General features: G+C 42.3%; 1 long non-coding RNA gene across 6 annotated transcripts in view; it reads right to left on the bottom strand.

The window, feature by feature from the left end:
• LOC129058611 (uncharacterized) overlaps positions 1–15,812 on the bottom strand; it is a 35,688-nt gene extending 19,876 nt beyond the window's left edge. For 2 of the 6 annotated variants that reach the window (XR_008523841.2, XR_008523842.1), the window contains exons 1-2: positions 3,332–3,445; positions 289–446 (exon numbers count right to left, since the gene is read on the bottom strand). This is a non-coding gene — a long non-coding RNA (uncharacterized LOC129058611). Of the gene's footprint in view, positions 1–206; positions 447–3,331; positions 3,468–15,723 lie in introns of those variants that run through there. The other 4 variants (XR_010139224.1, XR_008523840.2, XR_008523836.1 and 1 more) reach the window with 4 other exon arrangements.
• Between the last annotated feature and the right edge of the window lie 208 nt (positions 15,813–16,020).

The raw sequence follows: 16,020 nt of genomic DNA, 5'->3' as shown, positions 1-16,020 counted from the left end.
GTGGAATAAATGAGTGAATAACTAAGCAGCTGGATGAAAATGGAGACGTAACTGAGGAGTCTCGCCATAAAACTACAGTTGTCCCATTTGTTATAAGAAAGACCTAGGAGTTCTGCTTTCATCATTTGCAACACATCACAATGCCGAATGAATCCCATCAATGCTTTAACTCCTAAGACTGGCTGCCTGCTTCCTGCCCTATTCACTGATGTTTATATTCCTGTCTCCACAGTTCCTGAGCGGCCTCAGAAGCCAGCAGCTGTGTTGCATCCCAAGCTGAATACGCACAAGTGTCTGGAGACCTGGGGTGATCAAGGCCAGGTGGAAGTTTTGGAGGCTGACACTGCTGCACATGTCATTTCCTCATGGACCAAATGCCCAGAGCCAGCTTGTCACAGAGTCAAACTTATCTTGTCGGAACTCTGAGCCCTTCTTCAGCCTGCAGCCTGTAGACACAGAAAGGACTGGCAAGGAATTATTCTAAACAAGAGCAAGAAAAGTTGGAAGGAACTGCCGTCTAGGGAAGAAAACAGAGACTACCAGGTATTTCAAAATAAGTGGGGGAAGAAAGTGCAAAACTAGATTTCTCTTTCCCGATGATGATAAAGAAGTGCTATAGCATCTGGCTTTCTTGTTAAGGGAAATATACACATAGAGGTGCAAAGGAAGTCTGGGATTCATCCTATACCTAAAGAAACTATGTGTTAGGATGATCTGGTGAACATATTATGGGCAAGTATCTCTCTTGTGTGATAGTGAAAGTTGTGTTTAATTTTCTCCATTTATTAAGTGGGGATGGTAATTTCTACCCTGACTTACTCATGAAGATGTAACACTATTATATGGTAATCAGCTTGATCCTATGGGTTGAATGAAGAAAACTGCTCCCTCTCAGGGGATGTGTTAAATGGGTCGGGTCATTGCAGTTGAATGAATAAATCAATTTCAGTTGACAAGCTTGTTTCCCACTGCTCCAGAAGTTTTTGCAACAGGGGGCATTTACTTTCTCTTTATCCACAGAGAAGCTGGAGCTCACAGCTATTTGAGGTCTTCTAAAGAAATAGCCTAAGAAATTATTATTATAACTCAACATTGATATGCATTAGATTAACCCTTTAAGCCACCAGGGTAAAATGTTTTAGAATCTGGCCTTGTAAAGGAGAGGGGAAGGTGCAAGCACTGAACTGTGCACTATAGGATGAAGATCCCTCAGCATCTTGGGACTTTGTTGGGAACACAAAGTCTGATTTCTCCTCCAAGGAAGTGCTTCTGAGGCTCAACTTCTCATCTCACACTAAAACCTGACTTCTCTCTCCCTATAGGCCCTATTCTTTGGGGTGACTCTCACTCCACAACTTTGCTTGTCCTGGTGCCTACATTTTCCTGGCCTCCCAGGGGCCATCGCTGAAGCCCTGTATGGTCCAGCTCAAACGTTGCCTCCTCCATGAGACATCCTCAGGCCTTTGCTGCCAAGCAGCATCTCTCCAAATCCCTCCTCCAACTGCCACTACTTCCATGCTAGTCCTCTATTGGTCTCTTCTCACATAATAGCAATTTGTAGATCTCCTTTCCTTCTAAACAGCAAGCTTCCTGAAGCTAGATCCTGTGCATTATTAATTATTGTATTCCCCTGGAGCCTCGCTTGGTAAGATGAGCATGGTATGGGGCTCAATAATTATTCACTGAATTGAATCCAAGTGGAAGAGTCTATGAAATCTATAAGCAACATCTGAGTGAGAGCCTGGGTCAGGAGAAAACATAGTACTGTCAGGGGCAGAATTAGTCAACCTTGGTCCTCAGATGAGCGAACTGTGGTTTATGCCAAAGCTGATCTGCACCAATGACCACATTGTGCCTGTTTGGTTTTCATGGTGTCATTTATCTAGAGGTGCAGAATCTTAGCTGGCCATCGTCCGTTTTGGGAACCTAACATTGTACCAAGGCCATTCATAGGAGTCTCGCTTGGTATCCGAGTCCTGGGAAGTGTCCACGAGCAGAGTCTACATAGGTTTTATTTGAATGTCAAGGGGAATGAAACCAGAAATGAAAGTGAATCAATAGCCATAGAGATTTGTTTGATCACAAGAAATTACACGGAGGAAAAGTCTCCTATCTCCATGGAAAAATTTATACCCTTCTCCAGCCAGCTGTGTGAGTGGAGGAGAGATGGGGAAATTTGTAATCATTTGCAAGTTTGCCCAGAGGATGAGTTATGTCGTTTTTCCTGCAACAATCTGTGCTGCTGGCTGACAGCATGGAATTTCCTCCTGGATTGAGTTGGCGACTACTCATGAAAATGGCCAGTTAGGCTGTGCAAAGCCAAAAACACTGGCTTGCCGGAAACTGTTAAAGAGAGATGAGGCAGAGGATAGACTGAGTTCCCACGTCGTGGCTGTTTGAGCATTCTGACCTCTTGCAGTGTTTGGTTTATTCAGGTTTCATCCAGCCTCTTGGTTTCACTGGCCACTGGCCAGCAGGAGTGACCTCTTGACAAACAGTTCTTAGTCGCTTCCAGAGCCCATGGCTGCAGCCCTTCTCTCCCCCACCCCCACAGAACATTTCCATTGCAGGCACCTGGGAGACAGATGGCGCAGTAGCCCGGAGAAACATTTCTTGGATCCAAGCTAAAGGGATGTAGGTTTCAGATTGTTTAGAAGGATGCTCTCTATAGAGCCACAGGCTGCTGAAGGCAGGCAAGTCAGAGCCTCCCTGATGGATCCCTGATTTTAGTGTGGTTGAATAATAAAGCTGAAAGGAACTTCTCCCAGTCACCTGCCCATTCTTATGTTTCAGGCAGGTTTTCTCTGACTCAGTCCCTCTATGAGAAGCTACCTGAGAGACCTAAATTAAGCCTGCCCTATAAATACACTTACTGCCTAGTGCAGAGCAGAGAAAATGACTTGTTTTAATATCTCGTCTTTTCTAGCCCAGGCCCACTTTAATACACAGGTGCTTTCTGTGTAGTTTGACTCTTGCAAATCTGCCAGAATGAGGCTGCCAGATAAAAAAACAGTATGCCCAGTGAAATGTGGCATGCAAAGAAACAATCATTTTTGAAGTACTTCCCAAATATTACATGAGAAATACTTATGCTAAGAAATCAGTTGATGTTTATCTAAAATGTAAATTGATCTGGGTTCTGTATTTTTATTTACTAAATCTAGCAATTCCAACCAGGCAGATTCTGGGCCTTTTTATTACTCCCCATCATCAGTCATCTGTTAATTTATCTTGATGGCAGGAGTTTCTATGACATGGTATATCAGCTATTTCCACAAAAATGCTGTGTAACCAACCACCCCAAAATTCACTGCCTTAAAACAATAATTACCTATTCTTGGGGATTTGTGGGTTGGCCGGAAGTCAGCTGGTAATATGGGCTGGTTGGGCTTGGGCATCTCTGCTCTATGTGTCTCCCTTCCTCTTCTGAGACCTGTAGTGCAGCGGAGGCAGACCCAATGCACAAGCACTTTTCAAGCCTTTGGCGACATCACACAAGCTAACATTCCATTAGCCCAACCAAGTCACAGGGTCAAATGCAAAATCAGGACACAAAACTGTAAAGGGTGGGATACAAGGAGAGGTAGAGAATGGACCCAAATAATCTCTCACACTGGGAAAAGACCACCGTGGAAAGCCAGACAAGCCTAGGGTCTTACCCCACTTTGCCATCAACCAGATATGAGACCTTTGAAAAGTCACATCATCTCTCTGAACCACTGTTTCCTTATCCAGAAAATAGGTCTGTAGTGAGGTTTACAGTTTATAGATTTACTCATAATTGATCTCCTCTTCAAAGGGCTGAGACCTCTCCTTCCTCTACCTTCCCCAAGCCACCACATGCACTGCAGCACTAAGGGCATACAGAAGTTCTGGGGTCTGCTGGGCCCTTCAAACACTGTTTGGCTACACAACCAACCTTCAAAAAATGGAGTGTCTGTGGCCATAGTCTCTAGCAGCCAAGGAGGATTTCCAAATGGTGAAGATCACCTCTGACTTCTGACTAAATGTGGCAGATTGAACATACACATTAACTCTGCCCTCTCCCCACACCCTACTAAAATGACAGCAAATTTAAACCCATGAGGACAAATGACAACAAATTTCAACCCATGAGGAAATTTAAACCCATGAGGACAAAGAGAATGAGAAGAGTTGGCAGCAGATTGCCATGTTAATTAAATTGTGGAAAAGCAAGAAAACATGGAAAAATGATAGCTGACTTAGCAGAACTGAGAAACTGAAACATACTTCCTATGAATCGAGGACAGATTTGCTCAGCAGAACTAGAAAATCTCAGAATTTGGAGGACCAAATACTTCTCAATGCTAGTGTAGGGTGAAGGCTAAAACCAGAATTGATTGAAAGTTTAATTGATATGAAATTAGACATCCAGATTCCCTCTTCCATATTTTTGACAATTATGAATAAATCTATAAAAATCTACAGGCAGATTTTTGTGTGGGTGTGGTTTCAACTCCTTTGGGTAAATACCAAGGCACACAATTGGTAGATCATATGGTAAAAGTATGTTCAACTTTGTAAGAAACTGCCAAACTGTCTTCCAAAGTGGCTGCACCATTTTGCACTCTCAACACCAATGAATGAGAGTTCTGTTGTTCTACATCCTTATTAACATTTGATGTTGTCAGAGTTTTAGATTTTGGCCATTCTAATAAGTGGGTAATGCTATCTCATTGGGTTTCTTTGCTTGTTTGTTTCTTTGTTCTTTGAGACAGGGTCTCGCTCTGTCACCAAGGCTGGAGTGCAGTGGCACAATCACAGCTCATTGCAGCATCGACCCTGGGCTCAGATGATCCTCCCACCTCCACCTCCCAAGTAGCTGGCACTACAAGCATGCACCACCATGCCTCGCTAATTTTTTTGTAGAGGCAGGGTTTCACCATGTTGTCCAGACTGATCTTGAACTCCTAGGCTCAAGTGATCTGCCCACCGTGGCCTCCCAAAGTGTTGGGATTACAGGCGTGAGCCACTGCGCCCAGCCTTGTTGTTTTATGTTTCAATTCCCTAATGACATATGATGTTGAATATCATATGCTTATTTGCCATCTTAATATCTTTCTTGGTGATGTGTCTATTCAGGTCTTTTGCCCATTTTTAAATTAGATTGCACGTTTTCTTATTGTTGGGTTTTAAGGGTCCATTGTTAAATTTTGGTTAACATTCCTTTATCAGGTATATCTTTTGTAAATATTTTCTCCCAGTCTGTGTCTTATCTTACCATCTTGACAGTGTCTTTCACAGAGCAGAAATTTTTAACTTTAATGAAGTCCAGCTTACCAGTTCTGTCTTTCATGATTCATGCCCTTGATACTGTATCTAAAAAGTCATTGCCATACCCAAGATGACCTAGATTTTCTCCTATGTTATCTTCTAAGAGTTTTACAGTTTTGCATTTTACATTTAGGTATACAATTCATTTAGAGTTAAATTTTGTAAAGGATGTAAGGTCTGTGTCTAAATTCTTTTTTTTTCTTTTGCACATGGATGCCCAGTTGTTCCAATACCATTTGTTGAAAACACTATATTTGCTTCATTGTATTGCCTTTGCTTGTTTGTCAAAGGTCAGTTGACTATATAGATCTATTTCTTGGCTCTCTCTTCTGTTCCATCTGTGTATTCTTTGGCCAATACCACACTGTCTTGATTACTACAACTTTATAGTAGTTCTTGAAGTCAGGTAGTGTCAGTCCTCTGACTTTGTTCTTTTCATTCAATATTGTGTTGGCGACTCTGGATCTTTTGCTTCTCTATATAAATCTTGGAATCAGTTTTTCAATATCTACAAAATTACTTGCTGGGATTTGATTGGGATTGCACTGAATCTATAGATCAAGCTGGGAAGAGCTGACATCTTGACAATATTAAGTCTTCCTCTCCATGAACACAAAACATTTCTCCATTTATTTAGTTCCTCTTTGATTTCTTATATCAGAGTGTTGTCATTGTATTAGTCTGTTCTCACATTGCTATAAAGAATTGCACAATGAATCACCTGAGGTCAGGAGTTTGAGACCAGACTGGCCAACATGGCAAACCTGTCTCTACTAATACAAAAAAAGTTAGTTGGGCATGATGGCACATGCCTGTAGTCCCAGCTATTTAGGAGGCTGAAGCAGGAGAATTGCTAGAACATGGGAGGTGGAGGTTGCAGTGAGCTGAGATCACACCACTGCACTCCAACCTGTGCAACAGAGCAAGACTCCATCTCAAAAAAGAAAAAAGAAAAAAAAAACTGCCTGAGACTGGGTAATTTATAAAGTGGTTTAATTGATTCATAGTTCGCATGGCTGAGGAGGCCTCAGGAAACTTAGAATCATTGTGGAAGGCACCTTTTCAGAAGGTGGGAAGAGAGTGAAGAGCAGCAGAGTGAAGGGGAAAGAGCCCCTTATAAAACTATTAGATCCCCTGAGAGCAGCATGGAGAAAACCACCCTCATGATTCAATCACCTCCACCTGGTTCCTCGCTCAACACGTGGGGATTACAATTCGAGATAAGATTTGGATGGGGACAGCTAGGTGCGGTGGCTCACACCTGTAATCCCAACACTTTGAAAGGCTGAGGTGGGCGGATCATGAGGTCAGCAGATCAAGACCATCCTGGCTAACACGGTGAAACCCCGTCTCAACTAAAAATACAAAAAATTAGCTGGGCTTGGTGGCACGCACCTGTAGTCCCAGCTACTCGGAAGGTTGGGGCAGGAGAATCACTTGAACCCAGGAGGTGGAGGTTGCAGTGAGCTGAGATTGTGCCACTGCACTCCAGCCTGGGAGACAGAGCGAGATTATGTCTCAAAAAAAAAAAAAAAAAAAAAGATTTGGATGGGGACACAGAGCCAAATCGTATCAGTAGTTTTCTGATATATAGATCTTATACATATTTTGTTAGATTCATACTTAAGTTTTTAATTTTTTAAGTATACTAATGTAAATGGCACTGCATTTTTAATTTCAAATGCTCCTTTTTAGTAGCTGGTATATAGGATAGTAATTGACTTCTATATTTACTAATCTTGTTTTCTACAACCTTCCTATAATCACTTTTAGTGTCAGGAGTTTTTGGTTGATTCTTTCAGATTTTCTGTATAGTTGATCATGTCAACAGTGAACAAAGACATTTTATTTACTTTTTCCCAGTCAATATGCCTTTTATGTCCTTTTCTTGTCTTAATGCATTGGGTAGGACCTTCTGTAATGATGTTGTAAGGGGTGGTGAGAGGGGACATCCTTGCTTTCTTCTTGATCTTCATGGGAAAGCTTCCAATTTCTCACCTTAATGGTGAGAAACTAGAAGCTGTAGCTGTACCGTATTAGCTGCAGGCTTTTTGTAAATATTCTTTATCCAGTTAAGGAACTTCCCCGCTGATCCTTGTTTACTAAGTTTTTATCACAGATGAATGTTAGATTTTGTAAAATATAATTCTGCATTTATTGTTATGAACGTGTGATTTTTCTTCTTTAGCCTGTTTGATTTCATTGATTTTTGAATGCTGAACCAGGCTTGCATGCCTAGAATAAATTCCACTTGGTTGTGTTGTAAAATTCTTGTTATACATTGTTTGATTCAATTTGCTAGTATTGGCCAGGTGTGTTGGCTCATGCCTATAATCCTAGCACTTTGGGAGGTTGAGGCAGGAGGATTGCTTGAGCTCAGGAGTCTGAAACCAGCCTAAGGAACATAGTGAGATCTCATCTCTACAATACAAATAACATAAAATAAATAAAATCAATTTGCTAGTATTTTGTTGAGCGTTTTTGCCTCTATATTCATGAGAGATATTTGTCTGTAGTCTTCTTTCCTTATAATGTCTTTGTCTTGGTTTGGTATTAGGGTAATGCTGGCCTCACTGAATGAGTTAGGAAGTATTTCCTCTGCTTCTATCTTCTGGAAGAGATTGTACAGCATCGGTATAATTTCTTCCTTACATGTTTGGTAGAACTAAGGTCAGGCATAGTGGCTCACACCTGTAATCCTAGCACTTTGGAAGGATGAGGCGGGCGGATCACCTGAGGTTGGGAGTTCAAGACCAGCCTGACCAACATGGAGAAACTTCGTCTCTACTAAAAATACAAAATTAGCCATGGGCATGGTGGCACATGCCCGTAATCCCAGCTACTCGGAAGGCTAAGGCAGGAGAATTGCTTGAACCCAGGAGGTGGAGGTTGTGGTGAGCCGAGATCGCGCCATTGCACTCCATCCTGGGCAACAAGAGCGAAACTCTGTCTCAAAAAAAAAAAAAAGTTTGGTAGAACTCACTTGTGAACAAATCTGGGAATGGTGTTTTCTATTTTGGAAGATTATTAATTATTGAACTAATTTCCTTACTAGATATATGCCTATTGTTAGTTTATTTATTTTAGAAACAGAGTCACATTCTGTTGCCCAGGCTGGAGTGCAGTGGCACAATCACAGCTCACTGGAATCTCAAACTCCCAGGCTCATGCAATCCTCCTGCCTCAGCCTTCTGAGTAACTGGGACCACAGGTGCATGCCACCATGCTCAGCTAGTTTTTAAATTTTTTTTTTTATGAGATGAGGTCTTGCTAAATTGCTCAGGCTGGTCTCAACCTCCTGGCCTCAAGCGATCCTCCCACCTTGGACTTCCAAAGCTTTGGGACTACAGGTATAAGCCACCATGCCCAGACAATAGATATAGGCTGATTTAAATTGTCTATTTCTTCTTGCATGAGTTTTGGCAGATTGTGTCTTTCGGGAAATCAGTCCATTTTATCTAGTTTGTAAAATTTGTGGCCATGGGGTTGTTCATAGTATTCCTTTATTATCCCTTTAATTTTCAAGAGATCTGTAGTGATGTCCTGTCTTTCATTTCTGGTATTAGTTATTTGTGTCATCTCTCTTTTTTTCTTAGTCTGGCTAGAGGCTTATCAATTTTATTGACTTTTTTCTTTTTTTTTGAGACGGAGTCTTGCTCTGTCGCCCAGGCTGGAGTGCAGTGGCACAGTCTTGGCTCACTGCAACCTCTACCTCCCAGGTTCAAGTGATTATCCTGCCTCAGCCTCCCAAGCAGCTGGGACTACAGGCGTATGCCACCACACCCAGCTGATTTTTGTATTTTTAGTAGAGACGGGGTTTCACTATTGTGGCCAGGCTGGTCTCAAACTCCTGACCTCGTGATCCACCTGCCTTGGCCTCCCAAAGTGCTGGGATTACAGGCATGAGCCACCACACCCGGCCTTGATCCTTTTTAAAAGACAATTTTGGTTTCACGGATTTTCTCTATTGATTTCCCGTTTTCAATTTCACTGATGTCTGCTCCAGTTTTTATTAAGTCTTTTCTTCTGCTTTCTTTGAATTTAAATTACTCTTTTTTTCTAGTTTCCTAAGGTAGAAGCTTATATTAGTGATTTAGACCTTCCTCTATTCTAATACATGCATTCAATGCTAAAATTGCCCTTTAGGCACTGATTTTGCTGTAACTCACAAATTTTAACAAGTTGAATTTTCATTTTCCAAACATTTTTCCTAATATTTTTAAATTTCTCTTGAGATTTCTTCTCTGACCCATGTATTATTTAGAAGTGTGTTGTTTATTTTCAAGTATTTTGGGGTTTTTCAGGGGTTTTTTTTTGGTTATTGATCTCTAGTTTAATTCCATTGTGGCCTAGTGGTACACATGGTATGATTCTTTTCTTTCTTTTTCTTTCTTTCTTTCTTTCTCTTTCCCTTTCTTTCTTTCTCTCTCTCTCTTTCCCTTTCTTTCTTTCTCTCTCTCTTTCCCTCCCTCCCTCCCTCTCTCTCCTTCTCTCTTTCTTTCTTTCTCTCTCTCTCTTTGTTTATTTCTTTCTTTCCTGGTAGAGACAGGGCTCCACCATGTTGGCCAGGCTGGTCTCGAACTCCTGACCTCAAGTGATCCGCCCGTCTCGGCCTCCCAAAGTGCTGGAATTACAGGCGTGAGCTGAGCCACCATGCCCGGCCTGATTGCTGTGCTTTTCAATTGGTTAAAGTGTGTTTTATAGCTCAGAATATGGCCTATCTTGCATGTTCCATGTGAGCTTGAGAAGAATGTGCAGTCTTCTGTTGTGAGATGAAGTAGTCTATAGATGTCAACTATATCCAGTTGATTCATGATACCATTGACTTTAAAGGTTTTAATTTTTTACAAATAGAATATAATCCTATATTGCATGTATTATTTCTGCAAATTAACATTCCAACGAAACAAAAACAATAGATAAAGTGTTTAAAAAGCAGTAAAGGGCAAGAACAGAAGGCGTTTGTGGGAAAGAACCCTGTGATCATCGCCAACAGCTCATCCACTCATTCCGCCTCATTCTGCCAGCCTTGTCACTCCAGCTGAGGGTGTGGCAGCCAAAGCAAGCCTAGGCCATGCACTCACTGTACTGACCACAGTCTGTGAAGAGGACATGCCAAGGGATGGGCTTGGGCTGGGAAGAGGATAGTGGAACTGGGTCTGTGAAACACTCCCAAATGCAAGTGCAAACTGCTAGTGATAGATGACTAAAGTCCAGCCAAGCCTATTCAACTGTGATTATTATAAAAGGCATGAAGTTTACATTCAGGATTTAGGCTTATTTATTTGATTAGCAATTGAAGACTTGGCCTTGTGTTCTTGGCTGGGCTCTAAGCATGTCAGCTCACAGAACTAAAAGCACCTATCGAGAAAAGAAAAACAAAACAAATGAAACTACTTTATCAGTCTTCTCTTAGCCAACTGTCATTGAATACATAGTGCTTCTTTGAGGCATTTAATTTGTTATACCACCCCCTCTTTCCTAATGGAGATAAGCTATAACGAATCTCAAACTCAAGAGAAAATCACATCAACCAAAAGATATCTCATAAATGCATTTGGAAAGTTCAATGTAAATAAATTAATGTTGCTGCAAGTGGTTCTACCCAGCATTTTGTCAAAAACTATTTCCTTTGTTCCTTTCTTGTTATTTATTTGTATTTATTTATTTTGCAGGGGGGACACAGCCTCGCTCTGTCGGCCAGGCTGGGATGCAGTGGCGCAATCTTGGCTCACTGCAACGGCCATCTCCCGGGCTCAAGCAATTCTTCTGCCTCAGCCTCCTGAGTAGCTGGGATTACAGGCATGTGCCACCATGACCAGCTAATTTTTGTATTTTTAGTAGACACGGGGTTTCACCATGTTGGCCAGGCTGGACTCAAACTCCTGACCTCAGGTAATCCGCCCACCTCGGCCACCCAAAGTACTGGGATTACAGGCATGAGCCACCGCGCCCAGCCTGTTCCTTTCTTTAAGATAACCCTCATTCTTCAAATGGAAGGACTTCACATCTGACTAGGGGTTCATACATTGGCCCATTAAATTAAAGGGTGAGGGCCAGGCGCAGTGGCTCACATCTGTAATCCCAGCACTTTGGTAGGCCAAGGCAGGCAGATCACCTGAGCTCAGGAGTTTTAGACTATTCTGGTCAACATGGTGAAACCCTGTCTCTACAAAAAAAAAAAAAAAAAAAAAAAAAAAAAACACACAAAAATTAGTTGGGCATCGTGACATGCACCTTGTAGTGCCAGCTACTTGGGAGGCTGAGGTGGGAGAATCACCTGAGCCTAAGAGGTTGCAGTGAGCTGAGATCATACCATTGCACTCCAGCCTGGGAGACAGAATGAGACCCTGCCTCAAAAAAAAAAAAAATTAAAGGGTGAGGTGCTGGGGAAGTCTGCAGCACTGTTTTCCAATTGTTAATATGTTCCATTAATTTTCCCAAGCTGTTCAAAATGAGTTTCTAGATGTTATGCCTACATGCAGTATACAAATTACAGTGTTTAGGGGAATGATGACATTTGTTATACTAGTTGTATGACACTTCTCAATGAGTAAACTCCTCTAATCATTTGTAAATCTCAGAACTGTTGACTTCTGTATTCAGAAACAATTTCTTTATTCACTCTGAAAAATGTTCAGTTGTTTTCAGAGAAGAGTTCAATCTTATATGTAATTATTCTGGAGAAGAGCAACATTTCTTTAAAATGTTTGATATGGGAAATCGTTGTTTTGTGAACCTGCAAATATACGTTGGAGAATATAATTTCCCTTTGAAAATGTTTTCTGAAGACTGGAAAATTAACTTGCATAATGTCTCCATCCAACAAGTCATTAATTTACAGCCTTTCCAAACATGTTTGTCTGGATCTTAAAAGTAACTGGTTAACTTCCATTTTTCCTCTCATAACTGTGACAAAATCCCTACATGTGGCTACCAATGACCGGAGGATGCACTTCATACATTTCTCAGAGTCTACATGTATTTAGATCTACACAGAAAAATTGAAAGATTCCAAATTTTATTTCCATGTAATACCACAAAGCTTCTTTTGGGTGAAACAGTGCTTTTTCTGGTGGTCCTCTTGTAAGTGCAAATTTGCCTGAGAGACTGTGTAAGCAGATTGCTGTCCTACCAGTTTGCTTTCCTTAGCAATGTCCAGGATGACAGATGGACAGGGCCTCACTGCTTCATGGATTATTGTCAGTGAACGAAGGAGAAAAGGCAAACTTTGGCTTATGAATCAACTGGCTGCATGAAACAGGAAAACCTAAGAATTACCAAAAATAATAGAAGCCTCTTTCTTCCTTCTCTAAAGAAAGTTTCAAGGCAGGCATGCCGGGAGCAGTGGCTCACGCCTGTAATCCCAGCACTTTGGGAGGCCGAGGCAGGCAGATCACCTGAGGTCGGGGGTTCGAGACCAACCTGACCAACATGGGGAAACCCTTTCTCTACTAAAAATACAAAAATTAGCTGGGTGTGGTGGCGTGTGCCTGTAATCCCAGCTACTTGGGAGGTTGAGGCAGGAGAATCACTTGAACCCAGGAGGTGGAGGTTGTGGTAAGCCAAGATCGCACCACTGCACTCCAGCCTGGGCAACAAGAGCAAGACTCTGTCTCAAAAAAAAAAAAAGAAAGTAAGTTTGGAGGCAGGCATCCAGGGTCGGTGGGACCTAGGTTTCATCAGTCTTTCTGCTGCTGCATTCTAGCATATGGCTTCCATCCTTAAGATTGCTTCATGGTCCAAAATGGGCTTCTGGAGTTACGAGCCAGAAAAAGAAGGAAAGTAAAGATAAAAAGAGGCCTTCCGTGCTAAGTCAGCTCTCTTTAGACTGCCTTCCTGAAAGGCCCACTGAATTCAGCTTTCTGGACCACAAGTCACATGGTCATATCTAGCAGCAAGGGAGGCTGGGAGATTAATATTTTATTTTTGGTCACAATGTGGCTAGCAAGTAAAGAGGAAGTAAGAGAAGTAGAGAAGTGATACTGGGAGTAGCCACTAACCATCTCTGCATCTGGCAAGATATGAAGGCAGGACTAGCCTTGGAACAACATCTGAGGCTCAAGTTTTTCTAGGCCCTTAGGAGAATGCTTGCTTCAACTAGGCTTTTCTGCTCTGTTTAGGCTTTTTCTGGGTAGAGGACAATTGTAAGGACTGGAATAGCCTAGTCCTCACAACTGTGTTTATTTGTCCGGAAGCCTCAGGCCCAAAATCAATAAAAATGCACAAGGATCCACTGAACACACTTCATCTGGGCTGCACTGATGTAGTCATAACAGTGGAGCCAGGGTGATGGCAAGCTCTTTCCTGAGTGGCTTTCAAGCTAAGAGGGTAGCTTAGAACCATGTTTCTCAAACTACTTTCTTTCAATTTATAGCAGACCACTATGTGTTCCTACTGTGATAACCGTAGGAGTTCAGCAATACCCAGCCTCGTCTATTTCTTTTTCAAAAAGGTGAGTCCTCTAATCATATACTTGGGTGTCTCAATGTCAACTTGCTATATATATTTTATATATATATATATGTTCTTTATGCCTGTTCTCAGTTTCTCGGGGGAAAGGATCATCCTTATCCATTTGGGCGGCTATAACAAAAATACTATAAGCTGAATGGCTTATAAACAATATTTATTGCTCACAGTTCTGGAGGCTGGGAATCCAAGATCAAGGCACTGGCAGATTCGGGTGTCTCGTTCATAGATGGTGCCTTCTTGCTGCATCCTCACGGGGAAGAAGGGGGTCTCACTATGTTGAGGGCACTACTCCCTTCATGAGGACTCTGCCTTTGGGATCTAATCACCTCTTAAAGGCCCCACTTTTTAATATTATTGCATTGGGGATTAGGTTTCAACATATGAATTTTTTGGGGGGGAAATTCAGACCACAGCTCCCATTGAAACAAACTCCTCAAACTTTTCTAACTTTTCACTTGTGGTTTCCAATGATGTTCGAGACCTGTGGGTGTCAGGTGGAGGCTGAAGTCAATTTGTTATACAGATATGTTTTTATTATAATGATATTGGTGGGAAGACACTGTCCATCAGTTGATGATAAGAAAAAATCACATTTAAAAAAAAGTTTAATTGAGGTATAATTTACATATACTAAAATGCATAGCTTTTGAATGTATATTTTGATGACCTTTGATATATATGCTTGAGTAATCATCTCCTTAATCAAGACAGGTAAGCAAGGACCAGGCTGGGGGCTCATGCCTGTTACCCAACACTTTGAAGGGCAGAGGCAGGAAGATTGCTTGAGGCCAGGCCTTGAAGACAAGCCTGGGCAACATAGTGAGACCCTGTCTCTACAAAAACATTTAAAAATTAGCCTGGTGGTGGTGTTCTTTCTTTAGTTTTAGCTGCTCTGAAGGTTGAGGTGGGAGGATCACTTGAGCCCAAGAGCTTAAGGTTACAATGAACTTGATTGTGACACTGCACTCCAGCCTGGGCAACAGAACGGGATCCTGTCTCTAAAAAAAGAAAGAAAAAGGCCGGGTATGGTGGCTCACACCTGTTATCCCAGCATTTTGGGAGGCCGAGGTGGGCGGATCACGAGGTTACGAGTTCAAGACCAGCCTGGTCAACATGGTGAAACCCCATTTCTACTAGAAATACAAAAATTAGCCAGGCATGGTGGTGCACACCTGTTATCCCAGATACTTGAGAGGCTGAGGCAGGAGAATTGCTTGAACCTGGGAGGTGGAGGTTTCAGTGAGCCGAGATCATGCCACTGCCCTCCAACCTGGGCAACAGAGCAAGACTCCTTCTCGAAAAAACATTTTAAAAAGAAAGAGAGAGAGAGGAGGGAGGGAGGGGAGGGAGAGAGGGAAGGAGAGAAAGAGAGAGAGAGAGGAAGGAAGGAAAGGAAGGGAAGGAAAAGGGAAAGGGAAAGGGAAGGAAAGGAAAGACCTGGCCAGGCACAGTGGCTCACGCCTGTAATCCCAGCACTTTGGGGGGCTGAGGTGGGTGAATCACGAGGTCAGGAGTTCACAACCAGCCTGACCAACATGGTGAAACCCCATCTCTACTAAAAATACAAAAATTAGTTGGGCATGGTGGTGCATGCCTGTAATCCCAGCTACTCAGAAGGCTGAGGCAGGAGAATTGCTTGAACCCGGGAGGTAGAGGTTGCAGTGAGCTGAGATTGCAGCACTGCACTCCAGCCTGGGTGACAGAGCAAGACTTTGTGAAAGAAAGAAAGAAAGAAAGAGAGAGAGAGAGAGAAAGAAAGAAAGGAAAGAGAGACAGAGAGAGAGAGAGAAAGAAAGGAAGGAAGGAAGGAAGGAAAGAAAGGGAAAGGAAAGGAGAGGAAAGGAAAGGAAAGAAGGAAGGAAGGAAGGAAAGAAGGAAGGAAGGAAAATATGGAAGCAGAATGGTGGCCATGATAGCCAGAATCTGCTAAGGAGTATGTAATAGATCACTTACCAAAAAGAGATAGGGAATACTCCATCACCCCAGAAAGCGCCTTGATGTCCCTCTTTAGGCATCTCTCCTGAACCTGTGTGTCTGCTCCTGAGGCAGCCAGAGGCACCCACTGTTCTCAATTCTGTTGCCATGGCTTGCTCAGGTTTTTTCCAGAACTTCTAGAACTTCTCTAGAATTTCATATAAGTAAAATCGCAGTTTGGAATCACCAAACTCTTTTTTTCTTTCTTTTAAAAGATGAGGGTGTCACTATGTTGTCCAAACTGGACTTGAACTCCTAGCTCAAGGGATCCGCCCT

This window comes from Pongo abelii, chromosome 2 (assembly GCF_028885655.2).
Source record: "Pongo abelii isolate AG06213 chromosome 2, NHGRI_mPonAbe1-v2.0_pri, whole genome shotgun sequence".
Lineage (NCBI taxonomy): Eukaryota > Metazoa > Chordata > Mammalia > Primates > Hominidae > Pongo > Pongo abelii.
Note: the sequence above shows the minus strand (reverse complement) of the source record. Positions and strands in the feature narration are given on the sequence as shown.